Below are 27,978 nucleotides of genomic sequence, written 5' to 3'. Positions count from 1 at the left end.
TTGTTCGTGACGGAGAAACGCGGGACGCGCTGATACACGCATTCGTCAAAGCAACACAGCGTGGCGGGTGCCGGCGAGCATATGGCAGGACAGGCGCCTGGCGTGGAACACCGCCGTGACGCGACGAAATGAACGCCGGCGAGCACGCGCACCACGTCACGTCGAAATGCATGAACGCCTTGAATGTGGCATGTAGTCATGTTCTCACATGACACGCATCTCATGATTATGATGTTTGCAATAGTCACATACCTTCGTCATTTTTGACGTAACCTAATACCAAATTTGGCATATTTGGAGCTAGCGAAACGGCCGCGAGCGCATCATTAGTGTGGCATGTAGTCATGTTGTTACATGACACGCAAGTCATGATTCTCATGTTAGGGTCATTCGCTAGTGTTCGCCATGCAATCATGACATACCGTACAAGTTTTGCAACATGCCATGTGAACAAATCCACCGCAAGAGCTGCAGGACCATGAAATGTAAATAATGACATTCATGACATTATCATGATTTTTATGTTATGACCAGTCAAATATGTTCTTCATACAGTGATGTTATGCCATACCAAGTTTGGTATTGATACTATTATCGAAACGGCCAGGAGAGCTAAAAGTCGTAGGCGGCTAGATAGATAGATAGATAGATAGATAGATAGATAGATAGATAGATAGCCAGCTATCTAGATAGATAGATAGATAGATAGATAGATAGATAGATAGATAGATAGATAGATAGATAGATAGATAGATAGATAGACAGATAGATAGATAGATAGATAGATAGATAGATACGCTCAAAGTTTCCGAAGTTTGCTAAGAAATGCTTCGCATTTAAAAACTAATTAGAGGTACTATGTATATACTATATGCAGTATAGGGCTTTTAATGCCTGAAGGAGCACACTAAGTATGATCATAGTCTAGTTCATATATCGGGGCCACTTTGCGGATAGAGTCCGTACAGATAGCGGCAAGGTATAATATGAACTAAAGACAGTTGATTAGATTTGTGTCCTTATAAAATGATGGAGGGCGCTCACTGCGCGCATTTGATTATCGGAATGTGGCCACGGTCTAAGTATTTTTCCAAACGTAAATGGCCGCCTGTCGAGTCAGTTCAAGCGATCCCCCAGTTCAGCGCGTTGTTGATCATATTGCGGACATTCTATAAAAATATGCTCTTCTGACGCATCGACATTATCACAGAGGTGGCAGTGTGGGGACGTCCTTCTTTTCATGTGGCATAGAAAGTGAGGAGATTATATATTGCTATTCGTATGTATTGGCTGTATATATCCTATCGTGGATTGCGTAAACATGGTCTGCTGCTCCATTTCTGCTTTTTGTTGTTGCTGCTTCTTTCGTTGTTCGGGTGCCTGTTGTATGCTTTCGGCAGTGTCCCAACAAAAAGATTAGATTCGTTCAGGGTAGTTCCTCGTGTTAGTTATTGTTTATTTCTGAGTTGAGCGCGGGTTTTTCTTTACTTTTTGATAAAAGAGCTCAAAGATACAAGTACATTAAAAAAATATGCGATGTCGGGGCGCCACTTCTGACACATGTGGTTTAGAATAAAACATCACAGACATTGAAGTGCAAAACCACCGGTATGTTACTATTCATAGAAAATACAAGAATTAAAGCCTTTTTTTTCATCTGACCGCCGTATAGAACTAAAAATAATAGAAACACAGGTCTTGATATTTCATTTTCTAACGTGTGGCTGAACTTAACAATACACCCCTTACTTCGGTGCTTAAGCTCCGGGCTTCAGCCGTAGGAATTTGTTGATGTTCTTTTTATTTTTCTTCGCGAAACAAAACAAGGACATTCCTTACCTTCTTTTTATAAGTATTTTTTTTAGGAATGAAACAATATTTACAGAACTGGTAGGCTTGCAGTTTTATTTAATTAGTGTAAATGCTCTTCACGGTACACATTCAACTGTTTAACCTGAACGAACAAGCAAATAATTACTGCACACTGTGGAATTCATATTCGCTTTGCTTGTTTTTTTTTCTAACAGTTAGGTAATACATCAAATATTTAAACTTTGATATTGTAAGCACAATATTCACGTTTAAACGAATGATAGACACTGTATTGCGGGGCCTTAAGTGGAAAACATGGTTATGTTACCTTGACGACATTGTCATGTTTTTCAACATTCCAACAGCACTTGTAGCGCCTAGATGAAGTTCTGACGTGTCTCGCAGCTGCTGGCCTTCAGCTCAACACCAAAAAGTGCAACTTTGCAAGCAAAAGTATTAAATAACTCGGACATCTCGCCAGAAAAGATGGAATTTGGCCTGATCCCGACAAGATTACCGCCGTTCTTCACTTCCCGGTGCCTCAACGCGCCAAAGAGCTCCGATGCTTCCTTGGCGTTGCATCGTACTTCCGGCGCTTAATACGAGACTTCGCCATCATTGCTGTGCCACTTCACCAACTTCTTTCGTCGGGAGTGCCATACGTATGGTCGGACGAATGCCAAATGGCTTTTGACTCCTTGAAACAAGCCCTCACGTCTGAGCCAGTGCTTTGTCATTTTATAACGCCGCACCCACTTTCCTCCATACTGATGCCAGCGGACACAGACTCGGTGCTGTACTGTTGCAACGAACAGTGTGTTATGGCGAAAGTGTGATCGCATACGCTAGTCGCATCCTCACAGCAGCTGAGAAAAACTACACCATCAACGAGCAGGAGTGTCTCGCTGTTGTCTGGGCCATCCAGAAGTTTCGACTATATCTTCACGGCGGCCACTTTACCATCGTCACTGACCAGCGCGTTTTGTACTGGTTGTCGACGTTGAAAAGTTTGTCTGGATGTCTCGGTCGCTAGATACTTCGTTTCCAAGAATACGGGTTCGACTTTACCTACAAATCCGGCAAGAAACACAACGATGCCAATGCCCTTAGCCGCTGTCCTTCACCATCCTCATCAGGCACTCCTGGCCTGTCGCCAACTGTCACTAAACCCATCAAAGCATCTCCGTCAGTTCATTCACTCGCTGCTGTCGACGGTATTTCTGCCTTCAGCAATGAGATGTTCGCATCCCACCAATGCAGCGACAATTACTGTCGCTCTATAATGTAGCGCCTGCAAGGCTCCTCTCGTCCTCCCAACGCGCACGCCCACTGACAGCTGCGGAACTTCAAGACTGAAAACTTAATTCTTTACTGCTCTGTCTTCCACCCCAAAGGACAGTGCTGGGTTCCTGTCGCTCTTAGTTCCCCAAGGGCGCAAATTTTGGAGGTGTTTCCCGATGACCCCAAGCTGCTCATCTTGGTTTTCAAAAAAAAAAAAAACCTATGAACGCATACGCAGTCGCTTTGCCTGGCCTAGGCTTTCCATTTGCGTAGCGCGATATGTTGCGTCATGCTCGCTCTGCCAACGCCGCAAGCGACCCCCTTCCTCCCCGGCCGGTCTGCTAGAACTTCTCCCGTGTCATGACGCTCCCTTCGATGTCATTGACATTGATCTCTACGGAACACTACCAATATCAGCTAGTGGCAAGCGCTGGATTGTCACAGCAGTTGACCCCTTAACAAGGTACGCCGAGACAGCTGCACTTCCTTCAGGATCGGCAGAGGACATTACCACATTTTTCTGGAGGCAATCTTTCTAAGACATGGTGCACCACGCATCATATTGAGCGACCACGGCAAGGCGTTTCTATCGAAACTACTCGAACAAGTCCTACACGCATGTGATACGATTCATAAGACGACTTCCAGCTACCATCCCCAGACTAACGTCCTCAAAGAGCGCTTCCATCGAACTTTGACCGATATGATATCTATGTATATCAACGCCGATCACACCAACTGAGATACCATCCTGCCATTCGTGACTTTTGCTTACAATACCGCTACGCAACGCACCACGGGTTATTGCCCATTCTTTCTCGTCTATGGCCGTCATCCGACATCTCCGCTCGACATCTCCTTTTTTGACGTCCCGGTGAACTCGTCATCGTCATCGAGTGAGCACTTAATCTCTCGTCAGGCCGAATGTCGCCAACGCGCCCGCCTCAATACAGAGTCAAGCCAACAAGAGCGGACGACTCGCTACGATGGCGTCCACCGCGTAGTTCACTTCAATACTGGAGACGAAGTACTGTTGTGGACCCCAACGCGGGTTCCCGGCTTGTGTGATAAGTTTCACTCACGTTTCATCGGCCCCTACGCTATAGTAGGAGCAGACGTCTCCTGTTAGCTATTGAGTAACCCCTGTTGTCATGCCATCCGCTGGCCGTTTTCGTGGTACGGAGGTACGTGTCGCGCTTAAAACCATTCGTTCGACGTACACCACCGTCATAAAAAGCGGCCACACTGGCCGCTTCCGCGCGTGGGGGAAATTAGCGTAAGCACAATATTTGCACCGTTTGATCTTCATCTTCTTCATCTGTATATAATCATCATCATGAAAACGGTCGTCTTCGTTCGAAGCGTTGATCAGGTGATTCGGCCTAATAAACACCGTCAAGACCCCAACGCTGCTACTGTCTTACAGAGTAGATGATGATTATATACAGATGAAGAAGATGAAGGTCAAACACTGTGAATATTGTGCTCATGGCCGTTATACTAGCTATTCGTAAACTTCCTGCGACTCATTCGACAGCAGTGATAGTGTCTGACTCGTATTCCGTGTGTTCATTTTTATCATCGTCGTCGACATCAGCAGTAGTAGAAACTTTTAAATCATTAATCCAAGCAAACATTCGTCTAGTGTGATATGGGTGCCAGGCCATCGTAGTATATTTATAAACGAGATGGCTGACACACTTGCGCGAACATCTCTTGATCTTCCGATTGTGCCAATCATGCCTCCTACAGCTTATGTAACAGCAGCGAGGTTTAGAAAACTTTCCCTTCTTGAAGACTCATCAAAAATCATGATACCGAATCCAGACTTCTCGCACCTGCACTTCACTTGGAATAATAAATGGTGTCCCACGCGTAAATTGAAAGTCTTGATAACAAAATTACGTTGCCGGGTACCACCTCTTAATTTCTACTTAAACAGGTCTGGTCTGGTGCCACCTCCTCTGTGCTCAAGCTGTAACGAACCTGAACATATCGACCATTTTCTTATCACATGTCACCGTTTCAAAAATCAAAGAAAGAACTGCTTCGAAATTTTATTCAGAAAACTAGGAATATCACTTAATACTCCCAATATTTTGTATTTTGGGGCCACTTCAATGGGACACAGTGACAGGAACATCTGCGGGGCTCTCTGCGAATTCATATATAACACAAGAAGAATACCTTGCTGAGTCAGCGATAAGCTCTCGAATTTTACTAGCCACACTATTACTTATTACTTAGCTGATACACTGCAGTGATTCAACTTTCAGGAGAATTTCATATAACGATTCCACCTGAGATATTCAACAAATTCTATTATTTCTCCCCGCCTTTTTCCTTTTTTTACATTGCGCCAAATTGATTTCACAGTCAAAATACAGTAATCATATTCCCCTTGTCTAGAAAACCTAAAGGTATTGACTTGCATTAACCACCGGCTTCTTGGGCAATCCCCCTTAGTGGGTAAGAGCCACAAAAGAAAGGAACAAGCAAGCAAGCAAGCTTACAGGATGAACAATTCTTGAGCGATTTCGTCGTGTGGGCATGGGCTATATGGGACAGAACATCATCATCGTAATCACCATCATTACGTGGATGCGCGTGATCGCGACCCCGAAGAGAACAAGAAACAAGAAAGGCCAGCGGCAATAAAAGAAGCTTGCCAGCTTGCCATTGGACATGCCTACTGCTCTACCTTTTCATCACGGTAAGCCACTGCAGGTTCACATAGCTCTCGTTTCTGACACAGTATGAATCTCAGAACGTAGTGGCATAAGTTTATTTACGCTTGAAACAATGAAGAGCAAGCTAATCCCATACCGAGTGCCATCGCGAACTATGGCTCTACTCAAAAAGTGTAAATGAGCACTCTAGGCTCTTTTCTGATAAAAATTTTAATTTGGTGTCTTCACAGCAAGCCGAAGAAGCTTAAGGGAAAAAAAAACCTTCAGTGAGGTGCCCTGAAGCGAGCTTGGTCACCTTGCATAATTCGAGAAAACAATATTTCATGCCTGCTTCTCTGCATTTTCGTTGATTTTTGTAATGTGCTAAATTGAAGGGTCATGCCACATTCAATATGTGAGTTTTTCCTTGCTATCATTCTTTTTGTGTTCAAAGGCGCATTACAGAGGTGATACACCGCCGCGCCGCGGTGGTCTAGTGTCTAAGGTACTCGGCTGCTGACCCGCAGGTCGCGGGTTCAAATCCCGGCTGCGGCGGCTGCATTTCCGATGGAGGCGGAAATGTCGTAGGCCCGTGTGCTCAGATTTGGGTGCACGTTAAAGAACCCCAGGTGGTCAAAATTTCCGGAGCCCTCCACTACGGCGTCTCTCATAATCATATGGTGGTTTTGGGACGTTAAACCCCACAAATCAATCAATCAATCAATCAAAGAGGTCATACACCGTGAAATGCAACGCACCACGTAATGCACATCCTGCGATTAGAGCATTTCGACGATAGTGCCAGTTGTAAGTAATGTCAGTTGCTTTTTTTGTGCTCTGGTGCACTTTTAGATCTATCAGAGAACCGCTAAATCTGCACGTGTTCTTGAGGGTATTAAACCATGAGGAAGAAAGTGGGTCTGTTTTCGGCAACCCTTGCGCGTGCAGAGCTTGTTACCACAGACGATTCCGGACTCAGTGTGATGCATGTTTTGAGGACAGCTGCTATAATCGAAGCTTTGTACATCGAGAGCGGCGCAGAGAGCTTCGGCGTTTGATAAGCAGGTCAGCGTGGCGTAGTGCTGTCTTTTATGAACCATGCATCGAACTATCCAGCCATATCACTGGTTTTTGTACAAGCTCTGAAGAAAGCTTGGTTATTCGCATCATGCGCGAAATCTTATCAAAGTAATCTACCGCAATCGTGAGCCGCAATCTGCGCCGAGCATTGCTGACAGTCTGTGGGTTTACACCACCAAGCCATTTCGAAAAATGGAAGCACGCCCTCGAGGTCTTTCATGCACAATAAACCGCTAGATATCACAGTGAGTCCCAGAAGGCAGCCGATAATTTTCTTCGAACCTTCTTAAAGGGGCCCTGCAGCACTTTCTGAGAATGGTCAGAAAGTGCTGCCGATTGGTAGTTGAGGCTCCCGAGAACACGCGAGTCAAATGTTGTAACGCAGCACGCGGCCTGGAATTCACAATAAAGCATCCAAACCAGCTAAAAATTGCTTCCTCTTTCCCCGACAAATGACGGGAGACGCTAAACAATCACACGTAGATTGCCCATCTATCAGCCATTGGCCTATTTGAACATGGCGCACTCGGTTGTTACAGAGATCGCCGCGAGAGGCCGTCACTTGTCCACGCTTGCGCGCACGATTGCACTGAAACAAGCCGAGTGTTCGAAGAAAAAAAAAGTGAAGTTCACGAGGCGCGTGTGACGTTTTTTGTTCACTCTCCCATCCCTCCCTGCTTACCTTTCTGTACTTTCGCCGGCACGAGAGAAGAGAGAATGTGATAGCAGCGTGTGACAAATCTTTGTAACTCCGCTCGTACTGGACGGATTCTTAAAATATTTACGACGTTGAATTTGTGACGCAATACACTTTTTCAAGTGAAATAAATTCGTGGTTACTCAAATAGTGTTTCAGGACCCCTTTAAAATGTGCGCCAAGTGGTATTTATCAACTGGATCATGGAAGGTAAAATTCAATCTCCGATAATCGAAAAAAAGCTGATTTGATTTGATTGATTACTTGTGAAGTTTAACGTCCCAAAACTACCATATGAATATGAGAGACGCCGTAGTGAAGGGCACCGGAAGTTTCGGCCACCTGGGGTTTTTTAACGTGTACCCAAATCTGAGCACACGGGCCGACAGCATATTTGCCTCCATCGAAAATGCAGCCGCTGCATTCGGGATTCCATCCCGCAACCTGCGGGCGGCAGCAGAGTACACTAGCTATACTAGACCACCGCGGCGGGGCAAAAACCGCAGAAATTTGTGGCCAAATGTAGGCGTTGTGTCGGTGGCGGTGCGAGTCGTAACAGCGCACTGTGAGACGGTTAGACACAAGTGCCGCTATGAGAACTGAAGCGCTACCACACGCTTCGAAAGCTGCAAGCGAAGGGGTGCAGTTGGGCTCCCGAAGGAGTATCGCGTCGGGAGCTATTGAAATCATGGCAATGTACTGCTGCAGGGGCCCCCGCTTGTGGCGGAACCCTCGGCAGTTCCACTGCCAGACTACAAGATGATCCGGGTTAGGCGTCGCCATTTTCACCCCTAAGAGAGACAGAGCATGTGTACGGGTGGGAGCGCTTTGTGTTCTGTGCGAGTGTTAAAGCAGGTGTGAACTCCTGGCGCATTTGTTGCATGTTTCACTCAGTTTGTTGCTGTATTTCTGTAGACAGAGTGAAGATACTGTACTAATTAAGGTTTGAAGCACTGTTACTGTGTTGTTCGGTGCGTCCTGGTCCGCAGACACCGCCAGATAGAGCATACCGCGGAAGTCTTGCCTAATAGTAGCACACGCGGCCTCTATCTCGCGTTGAAGTCGAGAATCTAGATTACGCAATTTGACCTCCATTTCTGCACGAAGCTGATGAAACGCACTCAGATCTTAATTATGTGTCATGCGTGAAACTGGAGCTAAGGCTGGGTATGGTGCGGCAGAGGAATGTGAGAGCAGCGGAGGCCCCTTCACCCAACTAACCTCCCGAGGTTTTGCCGGGTGGTCCTTGGTTCTGGCTGCTTGATCCTTGTGTAGCTGGTTGCCGTCTGCCAACTGGAGGGAAGACTGGTTCGTCGGCAGTGGTGCAGCGTCTTCCGAAGTGGCCGCCCGCACTACAGGTGGTTGTTGTGAACCCATCCATGAGTGGTGACGAGAGGAGGTCTTGCTCCGTGAGCCCCGTCTGCACCAAGACCGTGACCTGGATTTTCTACCTGGATTTGAACCTCCTGCTCACAAGTTACCCTGTGACGACGATGACGGTGCGGGGAGACGTTCTACATGACACTGTTGCTGATCCTGCTGGAGTGCCTCCCGGACCCGTTGCTTGTTGAAGAGAGGCCGAACGCAGGTGGGGCAGCCCGTGTCAATGGTGGGGTGATCACTTCCGCATTAATGGCACCTCGGCGAACATGAGTGCCCGGTGTCGAGTTCTCAAGGCAGCACGTCTTGCATGTGCGCAAGTAGGTGTAGGGCAGTTGTGAGAGCGATGTCCCAACCGAAGACAAACCGTGAAAACTTCTTGTGGGGGCGATGCACGTAGCACTGGTATTCAGCGCCGTAATAACGTATGTATCGTGGCACCTGGAGTGTTTCGAAGGTAATGAGGGCTGTGCTCATTTTACCTATCATTCTTGCCTGTACAGCGATGTGGCTAGGGGTAACGAGATGGTCCTTAACTTTGGAGGGGCACGTTTCCAGGTCGACGCCATAAATAATGTTTTTATACGAATTGTCGAGAGCGACAACGTAAAATGACACAGCATAGCGATGCTTGCCAAGGCGGACGTGCTGGACACTGTAGAGGTTTATGGCCATGTGCTTATGTGGCGTACTCACAACAGCGAGGTTTTGTTCAGAGCGCGAACGAAAAACTAGCCGGTAGACTTCGGCAGGAGGTAAGCTTGTGGCAACTCCAATAGCCCGCGTCAGTGTGGGGCTAGTTTATTGGTCCAAGTGTAGGCCTCAAAGTGGATTCAGGACGGCTTTGTAGTCGTGCAGAGGCAAGAGTGGCGGCGATCTCGTTGGCTTACGTTGAGTGGTGTCGCCTTGAAGTTCAGTCGTCTAAGTTCCTTGTTTCGCCTGAGAGACCGACAGATCGGCTTGTGTGCATCGTTTTTTTCTACACCAGCACTCAAGCAGAGCCATCGTTATTGGAGGGGGATGTTGTGTTATGATTGGTGGGCGCAGGCAGAGTCGTGTCCATACATACTGCAGCAGCCGTGTTCACAGCGTCCTCCGTAACTTTCCCTGGCAGGTCAATGAGATTCTCCATGGGGAAACTTTACTCGCCTTCGGCGTGTACGACGGCAAGGAGGCTAAATAACTACACGGACTTATATACCGGTCAGGAACATCAACAAGAGTCTATCGGATCAGTGGTCAATGAAGCAGAAACTCTACGGTTCTCCATTCAGCCACCGTCAAACGTCGACACCTCACCGGTGGTATAGAGGCGTCGCGACTAAGGAACGCAATGTGCGTCTCTGGCAGCCGCTCGCCCGAAGATTGAAACTGGTGGAAAAATATCTGATGTCCCACTCACAGGTGTTGAGGTTGGCTGAAAATTATCGGGTGACTTAATGAGCGAAGGAAAATCGACGACAGGAATGATTAGTTGCCGGGACCTCCGAATGACAGGTGAAAAACGGAGCCCATTTCTGCCGGAGAGCTTCAGTTAATTCCACAAGCAGTGAACGAGATGCTAGCGAAAAGGATTATTGAACCCTCATCGCGCCCTTCAGCATCTACCGTCGTGCCGATTAAAAAGAAAATGACACATGGCACTTCAGCGTTGCTTACCGCCATCTTAATCGTATAACGAAAAATGTTGTTTACCCTTTGCCCCGCATTGATGACGTTCTCGATTCTTTCCACAGTGCGAGATATTTTTGTTCAACAGGCCTACATTTTGGCTATTGGCATATTGCAGTGAACGAGAAAGACCTAGAAATGACTGCGGTTATAACTCCCGGTGGGCTATACCAATTCAAGTTTATGATGATCTTTGAACTATACAATGTCCCAGCCCCGTTCGAGCACATGATGGACTTGCTGCTAAAGGGTTCAAGTGATCAACATTTTTTATGCTACGTGGACGACGTATTTGTATATTCACCTAAATTAGAGACCCACATTAAGTGTTTTCAACTATCCTCGACATCGTCCGCATTGCTGGCATTGGATTAAACTCCTCGAAGTGTCACTTCGGCCGCCGGCAGATTACCGTGTTGGGCTGCCTTGTCGACGCACGAGGTGTGCAGCCTGACCCAGTGAAAATTTGTGCAGTCACCAGTTTTCCTGTACCCCATTCTGTCAAAGACGTTCGGAGTTATGTAGGACTTTGATACTATTTCCGAAGGTTTGTGAAGGACTTTCCAAAAATCGCTCTACCACTTACAGGCCTTCTGAAGAAAGACATCACTTTTACGTTGGGTTTTACTCAAGCTGCCGCTTTTGCTCACTTCATCACACTCCTGACGACTCCGCCTATATTGGCTCACTTTGACCCATCTGCTCCGACAGAAGTGCGAACCGATGCTAGTGTTGACGGGAATGGAGCCATCCTAGCCTAGCGCCAACGGGGACATGACCGAGTTAATGCTTACGCTAGCCGCCATCTAACAAATTTCGAGCGCAACTATTTCTATTACACAGCGTGAATGCCTTGCTCTTGTTCGGGCAGTCTGAAAGTTCCTCCCATAATTAAATGGCACAAATTTTGCTGTTGACTGACCATCCTACTGGCTGGCCAAGCCGGCCAGTATCCAACTGACCGGCTTGGGCGCCGGGCTCAGCGAGTGCAAGAATGTACTTATATACAGTCGAATACAAATTCGGACGCCTACATCAGAATGCAGACTGCCTCTCCCGCAATCCGGTCGATCAATCAAGCACCATCCGCGACACCGATATTGGCGTCCTTTCTGTTTCGCAAGTGACCCGCATCCATAACGAGCAATGCCGTGATGCGTCCTTGCGCGCTATAATCGAATGCCTCGATTCACCATTTTCCGACAGGTGCCATTGCTCAATTGTCGTCCACAGTGGTGTATTAACCGCCAAACTTTCTTTACCCAGATAGACCGCCCCAGATGCTTGCGATTCCCAAACACCATCGCTCGGTCGTTCTCCATCAACTTCTCCGCCTCCTAACTGCCGGTCACCTTAGTGTGTCACACACTTACGACCAGATTTCACGCTCAGTCAGAAGACACTTTGCGCCTTGTGAGAAATGTAAGAGCCGAAAAACATCATCGATGCTTCCCGCCGCACGCCTTCAACCGCTTGACATTTCGTCAGAACCGTTCTTCCGCGTTGGCTTAGACCTACTCATCTTTTTTGTGTTGCCTTCCTCTGCAAACTGATAAATAGCTGTGGCCACTGACTACGCCACGTACTACGCCATCGCAAGACGTCTTTCAATGAGCTGCGCCACAGATGTCACTGACTTTCTCCTACACGACGTGATTTTGCAACATGTACCACCACGCCAGCTGCCTGAAGACAGTGCCGCACTTCTCTGTTCGCAATGCCCACGGCCTGTAGGTTGCGCACCGTGCATTCTAAGATGGCTGCAGAAGGATGATCAACCCGTGAACTCGCATAAAATAGGACGCTCGGATGTACCTCCCGAACGTCCAAGCGTCCTATTTTTTCATCAGCTTTCACCAGATGAACTCTTGCTCGTAAAATGAATGTATATCGAATGTATATCGCGGGTAAAGTATACTTTACCAAACAATAGGAACTGCTGAAATTTCACCGCCTCAATTCTTGTCACTGGGTGAAGGGTGGTGGTGTAGCTGACCGACCGTGTATCAACGATGCTTTGCGTGATCTTGTGCGTGGTACAGAAAACTGTGTGAACTAGAACTCACGTATGCACTGAATGGCTCTCCGAGACCGTTAGTGCCGAGCCTGTTTGGTGGGTTCGCCGCAGTAGTTGGCCACTAGCGATTAGTTCACCGTCGGCTTTGCACAGGACCAAATCTTTAACGTAAGGATGGTCTGCATACATATTACGCCGTCATCATTACTTGCGCTGTATGTATCATGAAACTGCTTCTTAAATGAAACACAAGCATTTACCTTTCCAATAAGTAGCGCTTTTGTCACAGCCATGATCCGACAAACAGTGCGCAATTCCCTGCACAGGAATGTTGCAGGTTCAATCAACGCGATCGAAGCAAAGATATCGACACGCGAACGCTTTTTGCAACGTCAAAATTGCGAATGTTTGTAGAACAACAACGTCGTTCAGACGATACCGGTGAAAAGCACAAGTTAGCGTTTACGGGAGTCGTAACTGCATACTTCATTGCTTTAACTATTTCGCTTCGCTGGTCGATCTCGAGCGTGTTGGCGGTATGCACCGCATTGTAATATCTTTTGTAATTATGATACATTCAATGCACAAAAACTATGGTTTAATTTTGAGCCCTCTGAAGCATATCATACAATAACTACAATCAAGGTGACTTACGAGCGTGAAAAAACATTAACGCACGACGGGACGTGAAGTGCAGCTCTCTGCTTGTGAGCTAGCAGCTGATCATTCAACGCCGTTATCACTCTCAGCGCGTTGACAACTATCTACGTCCAGGAAAAAATCCTCGACTTCAAGACGGTTTTTTTGAAAGTAATCTTAGGAATTCTCTCCGCCAAGCAATTTCGACAGCACCAAAAACGCGTCATTCACCCCGCACAACACCCTCAAGCCGTCACTCACCTCGTTTATCTGAGGTTGCGGGGATCATTTTGCTCTGATATCTGGCAAAAAAGGAATCGCTTGAAGTTTGATGCGATATATCAAAGAACGTAAAAAAAAAGCGCCGCAGCGTAGGCCGAGGTTCAGAAATGCAAATTGCAAGCCTGCGCTGCTTTCCATGTACAATGAATGTTAAGGGATACATTCACTAAAAAGCACTGACGAATGCTAGACGGACGTAAAACAAGCCGAGTTTTAACTGGATAGGTCCGACGATAACATTTAACTATTCAACGTAGCTGCATAAAATCACGCGAAGCTTATATGTGTACTCTGCGGGCTATAATCGAAAGCGTGAGTTGCCATGTATTTTCACGAAAACTTCCCGTCTCGTAACAGCGAATCAGATTTTTAGTGTCACGAATGGTCTGATATATTCACCGATTCTCTAAACATACAAAGTGGTTTGTGTTCGTTTCTTGCTAATGCGTTAACAATGCGGCTAACACCGCCGAACAAGGAAACGTCTAACTACAGACAATCATTGAGAGGACGCTCCTGAATTACGCTAGGCAGCGCGATAGTCTATGAACATTGCGAATTGAAGGTGGTAGTCGATATCCTGCAGTCATGTGAAACGAAGCACAAGCTGACTACGTCGTATCACAGCAAACAATTGGGCTCACGAAGCGTCTGAATCGAACACTTACAGGCATACTTGTGCAGTATGTTTTTTTTTCAATCGCCTGGCCACGGTGGTCTAGTGGCTAAGGTACTCGGCTGCTGACCCGCAGGTCGCGTAATCGAATCCCGGCTGCGGCGGCTGCATTTCCGATGGAGGCGGAAAAGTTGTAGGCTCGTGTGCTCAGATGTGGGCGCAGGTTAAAGAACTCCAGGTGGTCTCAATTTCCGGAGCCCTGCATTCTGGCATCCCTCATAATCATATGGTGGTTTTGGGACATTAAACCACACATATCGATCAATCATGTTTCTTTGAATCACTCCAACTTGGACCTTGCTTTGCAATGCGTCACATATGCATACAATTCTTCGCGCCATGACAGTACTGCTTACTTTCCGTTTTTTCTGTTGTTCAGGCTAGGAACTACATTACCCTTAGATAGGATCATCCCGTCTACCCTTGCACCGACCAGAGAATATGCCCCTGACGTTATAACTCCAGCTTGTCATGCGCGCGAAATTGCTCGCACTTGGCTTCTCGCCTCTGAAGAGAAACATTGGCGTTTGTACGATCAACGGGCACCAAGGCGTACGCTTTTCACCCAGTTCTTTGGTTCGGCTGTGGTTCCCGACCCGTGAAGTTGGCTTGTTAGAAAAGCTGCCTTCGCGCTGCACAAGTTCATACTTCTGGCCCCGCCGCGGCGGTCTAGTTGCTAAGGTACTTGGCTGCTGACCCGCAGGTCGCGGGTTTGAATCCCGGCTGCGGCGGCTGCATTTACGATGGAGGCGGAAATGTAGGCCCGTGTGTTCAGATTGGGTGCACGTTAAAGAACCCCAGGTGGTCGAAATTTCCGGAGCCCTCCACTATGGCGTCTCTCGTAATCATATGGTGGTTTTGGGACGTTAAAAGCCACATATCTATCAAGGTTACTTCTGTGACATGAAATTGCGCCTGCCACCTCGTCGCCTTCATCTGCCCATAAACCCCTGACATCGTACACGTCACACACATTAAGCCCCTATCACTCCCTCGGTGACGTTGAAACTTACATGTTCCAATACGGCGTTTCCGCCTCCGGAGATAATGCTACATGCATATTCCGCTACTGCTGGTAGCGGAATATGCATGAAAACGCCGGAAAAATGTTCTCACATTGTGGCGGCGTTTTTAGATGCAAGCGCAGCCTCGATGTCCTTTGATTTTTGCTTGAAGGCTTGCATCCTGTTCTTGAATTTTTTAAATGGGCCAGTCTGAGCGAATTTTTGAAAGCCGTAGTGCTTTCGAAGCAGCTTTGTTTGCCCCTCTGTCCTTTCAGCAGCTAGAATGAGAAAGAACCACCGCATAAATGGTTTATTGGGAAAATTTCGGGGATTTCGCAGGTATTACCTCAAATTGAATTTTTGAACACATAACAAGACCACTTGAGCTTAATTATTATTCAGCAAGGAATAACTATCAACAGAAATCAACATTTTACCTAAAATAGCAAAACAGCACTGATGGGTCCTGGTATTGTGCATTTAAATGCACAATGAAAATTCTGCAGATCTTACAGCAACTCTAGTGGTTTGCTTTCCGGGCTGACTCTCTCGTTTTTGTCGTTTAATGGCTACTGCCACAAATACACTCGCTGAAGCAAATATAAGATTTACGCAAAAACTTGCCTAGGTAAAAGTACCTATTCAGGGCTAAAAAAATTGGCTGATGCCACGTAGAGCGGGACTAAATGATATGCGAAGCACGAATGAGGAAGATTGATGTGTAACTTTAAAAATCAGCACAACGTTACCAAATGGACGTAATATATGCCGTACGTGACTTTCATGTCATGATTACCTTGTCTGATCGCGTCATTTACCTTCGTTGTTTATTCATGTCACGTTATACAAATTTTCGTGTAAGTACCACCATCTCGCATTGTACATTATATATTCAGCATACACAAGTACAACCATCTAGCGGACATTCCAAGGACTAAACGAGAGGTGGCACTCGCGCAGTTTCTTACGGCCTGCGCTTCGTGTGTACTTCCCACCTTTCACCGCCTCTAGTACATGGCGATATACTAGTTCACTATGTTCATGGCACTGCGGCCTAACCCTCGCTACACCTTGCTAAAACTAAGAAGGTTACGCCCAGCGAGTTTAACGTGGCAAACTTTTCTGGTCAGATAGTGCTCAAAGTGCGTCCTTCTGTTGCCTGCGTTGCGAGGGTTAAAGAAGCCGATCCCGTTCACGAATGGCGACGTCAACGCCGACGAGACGCGAGCCAGGGAAACCAAACACAATCGTCGGCACTGGAAAACTAGCGAAACCAACGAGGCGCGAGTCAAGAACACCGATAACGTTCGAGAATACAGACGGCACGCGGGTAACACCGATGAGACGCGAGCCAAGGAAGCCGAGCGTAAACGTCTTAAACGCATCACGCCTCCCGTGTATTTACATTTCAAACAAACGTTTACTCGAGTAAACGCTACTCAAGTTTCACTTCAAACCGTTCTTCCTGCACCCGCGTCGACGTTCGTTTCAACCGCGTCAACGCTGTGCGCAGCGCTGCTGCTTCGAATCCCATCAGAGTACCCTTCGGGGAAACGATCCATAGTTTTTTTTTCTCATATTTGACTTTTTTTTTTCAGCCAACAGCTTCGGGGATGAAAACCCATTCGATTCATCACAGCACAGATACCGGCCCCTGGTGCTCGTGCTGTTACTGCCCGTCTACCTCTGTCCCATGCTACTACAGGATTCGCAGGTACGCGTTACTATTCTACTGCGTCTCTGGGGCGGAAACGGCGAAAGTTGTTGTTAATAAAGGAATACTGAACAAAATTTTTGCCGCCAACATTTTCAGCCAAATCGATACATTGGATTCTGAAAGGAATGGAGACAACCTTGATTCGAAGCAGGAACTACGGGAATATAAAGAATTAAAGGCGTTTTGCACAAACTGCCACGTCTAGCGGCAGCGCCGTGAACTAGAGAAGATGATGTTGGGTGACATGAGACTGAACGCAAACTGGCAGCCGACAATGCCTGCACTCGCCCGCGTCTCTCGACTCACTCGACTTCGGCTTCTGTTCCCCCAACTGGTATGAACAGCAACAGCAATGAACAATGCTTCCAGCTAGGGAAAATCACCAGCGCTTTTGTGGAAGGAAAAGGGTGGAATGAAAGGAGAGGTGAGGAAAACGAACACGTGCATCCTGCATGCATCTCGGTGAGTTTGACGTCACGGCTCGCGCTCGCGAGCAGCTGCCGCACGCTGATAATCCATGAGACATACAGTCAGCTGTTCAAAAATACGGGAAATAAAGTCCGTTTATCGGAACAGTGGTATCTGCTGAGACGAATTTCGAAGATTCGCCAGTGTTTCCAATTTTTGTTCAGTATCCCTTTAGGCACTTTTTCAGGCCGCATTCGCTCAATAGTATGCATAGCATCGGGGTGCTGACTCAAATGTTCTCCTGGAAATATCATTATTTTCCACAGTCCTTCTCTCTTATATGCTGATCATTCCTTAGCGAATAAAAAGCACTTCAAGCATTCTTTCTTCCCATCTATCTATCTATCAATCTATCTATCTATCTATCTATCTATCTATCTATCTATCTATCTATCTATCTATCTATCTATCTATCTATCTATCTATCTATCTATCTATCTATCTATCTATCTATCTATCTATCTATCTATCTATCTATCTATCTATCTATCTATCTATCTATCTATCTATCTATCTATCTATCTACCCCGCCATGGTGGTCTAGTGGCTAAGGTACTCGGCTGCTGACCCGCAGGTCGCGGGTTCGAAGCCCGGCTGCGGCGGCTGCATTTCCGATGGAGGCGGAAATGTTGTAGGCCCGTGTGCTCAGATTTGGGTGCACGTTAAAGAACCCCAGGTGGTCGAAATTTCCGGAGCCCTCCACTACGGCGTCTCTCATAATCATATGGTGGTTTTGGGACGTTAAACCCCACATATCAATCAATCATTACCTATCTATCTATCTATCTATCTATCTATCTATCTATCTATCTATCTATCTATCTATCTATCTATCTATCTATCTATCTATCTATCTATCTATCTATCTATCTATCTATCTATCTATCTATCTATCTATCTATCTATCTATCTATCTATCTATCTATCTATCTATCTATCTATCTATCTATCTATCTATCTATCTATCTATCTATCTATCTATCTATCTATCTATCTATCTATCTATCTATCTATCTACGCCTTGGTGCTCTCGTAGTCGTTAACTTAGCTTGACAAACATAAACGTTGGCAAGAAAAGGAATTATTTTATGACCAACTCGGTGAACAGGTCATTACATGAATAGCTTGACACAGTCGTCTCGTGCATCATGGAACCCTTTTCTTAAGTTCCGGGTTGCACATACACTCATGCCATAGCTGTCGAAATGTGGGCATGAGTAACAGGTGATTCAATGTTTGTATTACCCACGAGAGGTGTCCACGGGATAACGTTATGAAGCTTAGGTTGGAGAAATTACGGGCCACGTGTACACAGTGTTTTTTGTGAGTGAAATATCAGAGGGAGAGATAAATCGAAGATCACCCTATATTTCGAATTCATCGGCTACAGAACGGTCGAGGAAAATGTGAAATATGCGAGGTGAAGGAAGACTGCATTTAAAGGTACTGCCATGTTGACTTGTTACCTGCGCTGCCAATGAAAGAGGGAAATGCTTCGCTTAAACAGAAGCCATAATGGCTCAAGATGCAGCGCTATAGTGTATACCCGAACTGCACCTAGGCTTTGCGTTCTGCGTACTGTGCTCCGTTTTCACTGTCTTTCAGTTTCCCCTGCGCCAGCCGTTTGCTCAGTTACGCCGACGGCGTTAAGGCCGCGGGCATGTGCGTATGACGTCAGGCGACTTTATGCAGAAAAGAGAACTCTTCTCAAAATTTTAAGTTTTTGGGGTACCACATAATGGAAAGTTCGACGATGAATGCCAGTTTGTGATTGTGAGACACAGTAAAAATCTGATCCAGGGGTGGAAGACCGTGTTCTGCATTGCGCTGACTCTGCCACTGCTGCTGAGCGACGAGTTCCCAAGCATGGCGGCCGCATTCCTTCCTCTCGTACTGGCGCCGCTGCTGGGACTCGCGGATGCCCAGACGCTTGTCCCACACTACATGGACGTAAGTTCACGCACCTTGTGCTGCGCATTTAGTAAGCTTTACGTTTTTCCAGATAACCTAGACTAGAAACACGAGTTGCCCAGCAACGACTTGAATCAGCTGTCCTATGACTCACGCAGATATACAATCATATGATTTTCTTGCTGCTCAGAAGCAAAATTGCTGTGACGCTTGAACTATTCGAGGGCTAATTTATCCATGAAAAATTAGATATTTGCATTAGTGGTGCGCCTAGCTGTTACCTTGCGTAAAGCAGAAAAGCAATTTTTCGAAAGCGTGTTTTAATAAGCATGTCATCGGGCCACATAGTTCTGCGCTAATGCAAATGCGCACCCGCTGGGAATTTATAAACAGGAGCCTTTCTTGAAATGATTTCACTTTAGTGATGCTGTTTTCTGTTCTCTTGTTTTCTTCACTTTAGGTTTTGTTTTTGTGTCGAACAAACACCATTGACCTAAGGTCAAGGTGCTTGATCTATTCCGACACATCGAAGTGCCCTGTCACTAGTTATTTATTATTCTTTATTTTTTACACAGTTGTATGAAGCTCCAAAGCTGTTAGGTGTACTTGAAGATTAAAAAAATGGATACCGTGCCGAAACGGTCAACTGTATCATCGCACACAATGCTGCATTCTTGCATAATGTGTCAGGTTAAGATATGCGCAGATAGATGGAGCTGTTCCTCTTGTCGCGAGGTTTATTAAGTGGCACCAGCGGATACAAAACAAGGTGACAGAATGTTTTCATGCGTGATGCAATCACATGATGTAACCTGCGCTTGCACGTCTGAAGAAAGGAAATCCGGTCAAATTACGGCTGCTTCTATTTAGTTCGTTACGCTGCTCCGTAGCCGTGTCTCAGAGGAAGCGGTCCTATTATAAGTGGCCTTCAGAATAGCCGTGGCAAAGACTGAAGCATTTTAGGTCAAGGTTTTCCTGGCTAAGTACGGCCTGCCGTAACGCGCGACAGCCCGTAGGCGTCCTCTCCGTAGGCAGCCCTAACGAGGTTACGGCAGAAACATTTATGATTTGCGCTCTCAGTGCGCTGCCTTGCCAGTTTGCTTGTAATAATTCTTCTAATTAGTAATTATAAAACAGTCAGCACATTCATTGGAATCTGTGACATAGACATAAAAATTACACACATTGCACCATTACACACACTGCACTATTTACACACGTTGCACCACAGCGCCACAGCAAGAACTCTCGTACTTTTTGCGGGGGCAAATGCCTACGAAGTGGTTTGCAAACCATCGGCGGAACGTTGAACTTCTCTTTTTGTGCCACATGCGAGTGTTACAGCGTGTATTGGAGAGAGAGAGAGTGAGAATTTATTAGAAGGCAGAGAGGTCAGCCTGAGCTTGTTCGCTCTAGCCTGATACTCTACACAGGGGATAAGGGAAAGGGGAAGGAAAGAGGGATGAAGGGTGATGATGGGGACAAGAGGTGGTGCGTATGCACAGTAGCTACTTAACATAGTACCCTACAGTCTAGTATCTAGCCCAGTGCTTTCTATAAAGCCTAGAACAGCCTTTGTAGCAGTTTTTGACACTGTTTGGTCGTTCATTGCTGACAATATGTGGCTTTCACCTAATGGCGTTCATACGATGCTTGCCAACGTTGCAGTTAGCATTTTTCTTTGCGCCACGTATACTGCACAGTCATAAAACATGTGAGCTATCGTTTCGCGCACTTGGCAGCGTTCACAATTCGGGCTGTCCGCAAGGCCGATTAGGTGGGTGTAGTGGCGAGTGAAGGCGATGCCCAGGCGAATTCGGTGCAGTATATTAGCATGTCTTCGGCTGATTTTATCTGGAAGACGAAAAGTCATACCGCGGTATGTTTTCCGCAGGCGCTTGTTCCGGTGATCTGGTAGCGACCAGTAAGTGGCAGCGCATTCGCGCCAGAGCGATCTCAACAATGTGTTGACATCACTTCGCGAATACGGTACTTTGACGTACGTAGGAGCGTTGTATACTGCCGCTATTGCTTCGCTATCGGCTGTTTTGTTGCCAACCAGGCCGCAGTGTCCAGGAATCCATTGGAGTGTAATCGATTGACCGCTCCTGTGTGTTAGGTCAAATTCTTGGACGATTCCTAACAATAACTCGTAAAATTGGCCTCTTCTCGAGCAAGAATGGATAGCTTGAAGCGCTGATTTTTCATCAGACAGAATCGTCCATTTACGCGGTGCTTGGTCGTTCACAAATTTCATGGCTTCTTGTATAGCAACAAGTTCTGCAGCTGTCGCAGATGACCCATGATCTAATTCGTACTGTCGGGAAACACCGAGTTGAGGGATCACGAAGGCTGCAGCTGAGGTGGATGAGGTTATGGATCCATCGGTGTAAACGTGCACAGAGTAGCTGTATCGGTCATTCAAATGTGCCAAGGTGAGTTGCTTGAGGGCAATATAACAAACACGCGACTTATACGCAATTCCACGTATGTGAAGGCACACCAGCGGTTTAGTTAATGTCCATGGAGGCACTGCAGTGATTACGGCAGGTGCAACGCCTGAAGGGATCATGTGCATATGCGTATCGAGGCATCATGAATAGGTACAGCCTGGTCGGTCCACTTGTAGCGAAGACAACGGGTGCTGTGCATGTTGGGTCAGCAGACGAAGATGCACTCGAAAAGGCCCACAGGACGTGTAAACCTGTATAAAATAGGTGCGGGACTCCTCTATACGAGAGGAGCCCACGCCAGAGGTTGACGTGCACCGTGGCAGGCCAAGGCATATTCTCAGTGCTCGTGCCTGAAGGCTCTCTAAAGTACGAAGGCACGTTGCCCGCATGCTGGAAAGTACAGGTGAGCTATACCGTATATATCCCACAAACCATGCCTTGTATCACTGCAGAAGACTTTTCTCTGAAGGGCCCCATCTCAGTCCTGCTTTAACACGAAGAACATACACAAAACTCATTAGTTTGTTTCGCAGAACAGTTACATGCTTTGACCAGGACAGGTTCCGATCAATGACGACCCCTTAATGGCGGTGGTGCGAGACCGCGGGAATCACTGCTCCGTGAGCGTAGATTGGGTACCGCGACATTGATTGCTTCATAAATGCCAATGCAGCACATTTTGCTATTGAAAGTTCCAGGCCCTGACGACGTAAGTACTTGGATGTTATTGATGTGCCTTGTAGTCTTGCTCGCAGTTGTGGTCGCGTGGCTCACGCGACCACAACTGCGTATGCGGACGACATATGCATATGTCGTCCGCATACGCACTGATTTTGACAACGTCGGGAAGCTTAGCTTCAAGGCCAATGAGTGCTATGTTAAAAAGCATGGGGCTCAGGATGGCGCCTTGCGAAACTACACGGCTTACGAGGTGCCTGGCCGTGTCACCGTCAGATGTTGACATAAAAATGGTACGTCCCCTGAGATAGCTCACTATCCATGCGTGTAGTTGGCCACCTACGCCGATGTCTTCAAGTGCGTCAAGAATAGCCTCATGGTAGACGCTATCGTACGCGCCCTTTATATCTAAGAAAATGTCCCCTACCGATCTCCGACGTTGTCTTTTCTTTTCAACAGAAGAAACTAAATCTACAACACCATCTATAGATGATCGACCTCTACGGAAGCCATTTACAAAATCTGGTAAGCCGACATTATTCTCCAGCAGCCATTCCAATCTTGCCAGCACCATGCGTTCCATCACCTTACCGATGCAACTGGCTAGATCAATGGGTCTATTAGAAGACAACTCGTGTGAAAACTTGCCTGGTTTCACTAAGGCCACTACGCGGCTGCAATTCCAACTCTCTGGGACTGTCGCTGTTTCCCACGTAGAGTTGTAGAACGACAAGAGAGCCTGCCTTGCTCCCTGGCTGAGGTGATATAGAGCTGAATAAGTAATTCTGTTAGGCCCTGGTGCGGACGACCGTCGGGACGCAGAAATCACGGCGTCGAGTTCGTGCATTGCGAATGGTAAGTGGGGGCGATCGTCGCTGGATGGCGGTGAGGCTAAACACGAAGGTGATATCGGTGAGGAGGACATACCTACGAGTAAGTGGTAGTAATGTTCTGCAACCTCTACTTCAGGTCGACCTTGCTTTAGAGCCAAAGCTCGGAAAGGGGACAACTGTTGCGTGGGCGTCGGAAGGGTTCGGACAGTTTGCCATATTCGAGACACGGGTTTTCTGGGATCAAGAGAGCCACAAAATACCCTCCACTGTTGCCTATCGAGCTTATCGAGGTGTCGAAATACATGTCGTTGTGCTTGGCATGCTGTAGATATGTCAGATGGTAATTTGGCCCTCCTGTATTTCCTCTCTGCCCGGCGACGGACTGCACGAAGGTATTCATATTGTGCGTCAAGTTGTGATCTTGGTGACACATTCACAAGTTTCGTATGCGTTGTTAAGGCTGATGCAATGAGGCTTTCTACTTCAGATATAGATTGAATGTTCCCGCACTGAGCATTTACAGAAGCTTGGAATCCTGGCCAGTCTACGCTTTATACAAGCAGGGGAGTCGAACGACGGAATTCTTTTAGCTGTATATATGTAGGGAGATAGTCACTTCCATGCGTTTCAACGTCTACGAACCAACTGGTGGTAGGCAAGAGACTTCTGCTCACGAAACATACATCTAGACAGCTGCTGTACGATGCGCCACAGAGGTAAGTAGGTGAGCCATCGCTAATGGACATCAGGCCCTGATTAAGAAGCACAAAATAGGCAATGAAACATACATCTAGACAGCTGCTGTACGATGCGCCACGGAGGTAAGTAGGTGAGCCATCGCTAATGGACATCAGGCCCGGATTAAGAAGCACAAAATAGGCAATGTCCCTACCACGGGTGTTCATTGAGGCAGAACCCCAAATGGGATGATGTGCTTTAAAATCCTCAACCAATACATGTGGTCCAAGGCAAGCTTGGAGCACAGACAAGAGATGGGAATAGTCCACGTGGCTTCTAGGAGGAATGTATCCACCAATGATTGATATTAAACGTCGCTTGTGCTTTATAGATAGGCAAATATTGTCGTTAGAAGCATGAGGAGCCACGGCATGCCTCACGTACGTTAAATTTCGACGTACGCATATAATTACTTTGCTCGCATTCCGATCATCGCATGACCACAAAGTGACGTATCCGGAAATCCGAAACGACATCATATTCGGCTCCCACATTACTACCAACGGAAATTTGTATTTAAACATCCGTTGTCGAAAGTCAGACAATCGGCTTCGCAAACCTCGTGCGTTCCACTGCATTATAGCAGAGGTGCGCACACATTCATCGAAGGAATTCGCTATATTGTTTATGGAAGGGCCAGCAGTAGCGGTTCCAGCACGTTGAGGATCTGCACTGCTGTTTTCGCACCTGGCTTGTGTTGCTTGTTGAGAATGGCACGAACAGATTTTTGTAGATGCTTCAGCATAGTTTGGTTCTTCTCAGTGTCTTGCCTATCATTTTCCACCCTCTTAGAAGTTGGAGTCCATGATGTGGTCTTTTTTATTGCTCCGGTCGGTAGCGAAGGCCACTCAGTATCTGAAGCATCAGCGTGCAACGCGGGCGTTGGTCCACTGTCTGCATCCCTGGGACGTGGTGCGTACAACTTGGGTGTAGCGGCCTGATAATGCGCACGCGTATGTTCATCTGTTGCTGATGGTGATGCATCACTCCTATGTCCACTATGCTTTCACTGGTGCCTACGTTTAGGACGACGTCTGTGTCGGCGGATGGACGTGACAGCCTCTCTGTGTGTCGAGTTGTCTCTGACCATCTTCCGCGGAACGCGAATTTCTTTTTTGATCTTCGGGCACTCCTTCGACGTTGCTTCATGCGCACCAGAGCAGTTTGGGCATTTCAATGGAACAGCAGTATCGCAGTTTTTCACCTTATGAGATCCGCCGCACCGCTTGCAAGTTGTCTCACTTTTGCACATTGCAGCACTGGTGACACTGCAAATGCCGTGGCACGTAAGGGCGCACGGAATGTCTCACGTATCCAACCTTTACGCTAGGGGGCAGAGTCTCAGAATCAAATACCAGTTTGATGCAGCGAGACTGGCCGAAGCGGCGTATGGTCACGATTCTGACTGTCGACGTCACAAGACTCTGGAGGTCAGTGTCTGTGATATCAGCGTCGACGTCATTTATCACGCCAGTCGTTGATGTACAAAACGAACACGAGGTGCCTGTGTGCCTTGTGTCTTCGCCAGCCTTAACAACTATCAAACAAGATACACCGACATTGGCCACCCTCGTATATATATATATATAATCGGCTTGAGCGGAGAAACGTACGAAAACATTTATTACCCCTACGTTTCGGCCGGGGTCCGGCCTTCGTCAGGGACCCCGGCCGAAACGTAGGAGTAATAAAAGTTTTCGTACGTTTGTCCGCTCAAGCAGATTTCTATTTATCACTGGTTCACAGAAGACACTCACTTGATATATATATATATATATATATATATATATATATATATATATATATATATATATATATATATATATATATATAATTGCAGGGAATAAATTCCTGGACGCCGGTAAATAGTATAAATAAAAAGAAGACACACGTCGAAAAACGGAAAGGTTTCTTTACGTTTCGGCCGTGGGACCGGCCTTCGTCAGAATAACAAGAATAACCGTCAGAATAACCGTCAGAAGGCTATTCTGACGAAGGCCGGTCCCACGGCCGAAACGTAAAGAAACCTTTCCGTTTTTCGACGTGTGTCTTCTTTTTATTCATATATATATATATATATATATATATATATATAATATATATATATATATATATATATATATATATATATATATATATATATATATATATAGTTGACACTGCCTAGAGATTCGCAAACGATCATTACAAAAGAGCGGGACAAAGCAGTAACCCATTAAGGCCGCCGTGAATGCGTGTGCATCAGCTGAAGCCGGCTCCGGGCGCCCGGGCCGGCGAGACAGTGGCGGCGCCTCTCTCGTATCTTTTTCTTCCTCCGTGCATGCGACCGCTTTTACACGTCTATAGGCAGTACTCCCACGCCGCAAGGCTGTCACGGGTATTTTTTTCCCAAGAATCCCTACAAATAGAATTTTAGTTGGTATGTAAGAGCGCAGCGCCGATAGTTCGTTTGTTAAACGTCATATGACTGAGATTGCATGGCAAGAGCCTCAAACTCGTCCGAGCCCGTGGGACGCAGTCTCACAGTTTTGTTCCGCAAGGGCCGACGCAGTGAATAAGGTATACGTAAGAAAGGCCAACCGTTGCTATTTGAAAGAAAACTGGATGGCTGTTAGCACTGTGCTTTCGTCTTCTTTCAATTATCCAGCGGCATAAAACAGCGACTGGAAAACAGTGCATTTTTAAAACTTTGGTAATAGATCTATTACTCAGTATGCCTCTAGCAGGGTTTCTATAATGCGAAAGCCTTAACCATCTCGATGGGTGCTCCTTTGGCGAAACGTAGCAGGCAATGGAGTGGCACGAAAAATTCATGAGCGACGTTGCTGATGACTTCGTCACGCGGCATCGGTGCTTCCTCAATGATGGGCCGACCCGGGAAACAGTGAGGTGCCCAGGAACACGTGAGGTGCAGAACACTTTAAAGATGGCGAAAAAAGTGTTACGAAAAATATTGTCACCACCATTTCATTTTCGTCACACGACAGCTCCCTTTGTTTGGCGAGAAGTTTTGTCCAAGATTTAAAGCACTACGATGTGCACTACAGTCTCCACCATCAAGTTTTACAGGGTGTGTTAATGCGCTCCCATCCGCAGGGTACCGTGCTGAGCCTTGCGTGCGCCCAGTGCCTGGTTGGTGTGCTTGCCAGCGACAGCAACATCGTGGCCCGCATCTCGTGCGCCCTTTTCGGCATGCTTGGCCTCCGGTACTTGGGAATGGGCTTTGTTGCCGCCTCTTTACTTGCCGGAAGCCTACTGCCGGCCTCGCATCCGGTGCTGCTGCTCGCCGTGCGCCTCGTCGAACGTGTCGTCGGTGACCTCGAGGCTGACGCACTAGACGCTCAGCGAAGGGGTGACGGCTGGTTTGACTACTCACACGCTGCACCGAGGTATGGACCCCCAAGCCTTCCCCTAACTGGACCATACTGTTGATCTCCTTTACGCAAAGAATAAACCTTTGTTTGGGCCGGTAATGACGGGAACGCAAGAAAGGCAGACATGATACAGAGGTGCCTGTGTGCCTTGTGTCTTCGCCAGCCATAACAACTATCAAACAAGATGCACTGACGTTTCCCACCCTCGTAAAACAATGAAGCTCTATGCCACTCTTTAGGCGCTACACAACGAGAAGTCAGTTCTTTGTCATCATGCTGCGACATCACTTGCTAGAGGCCAGAGTGGTGCCAGAAGGGTGGTGGAGGGGAGAGTACAGCGCTTTTAGGGGCCGCTGAGGAAACCTTTTCTTTTTTGTATGACACGTTTTGCACTTGTGCCAATGAAGGCACCGCTCTTTTTAGCATTATCAGCGTACGAAAGGAGCATTCCTTGATTCATTCCACTTCGCTGTGTGTACTGGAGCCAATAAAGTTCAGTGTGATGTTCACGTGGAGATACCTTGCCGCTTTTAACACGACAGTGTTTAATCCTGGGGATCACCATGGATCTGCTAACGTATTTCCGTCGCGGATATGA

Source organism: Rhipicephalus microplus, chromosome 3 (genome assembly GCF_043290135.1).
Source record: "Rhipicephalus microplus isolate Deutch F79 chromosome 3, USDA_Rmic, whole genome shotgun sequence".
Lineage (NCBI taxonomy): Eukaryota > Metazoa > Arthropoda > Arachnida > Ixodida > Ixodidae > Rhipicephalus > Rhipicephalus microplus.
This window is presented reverse-complemented; position numbering follows the sequence as displayed.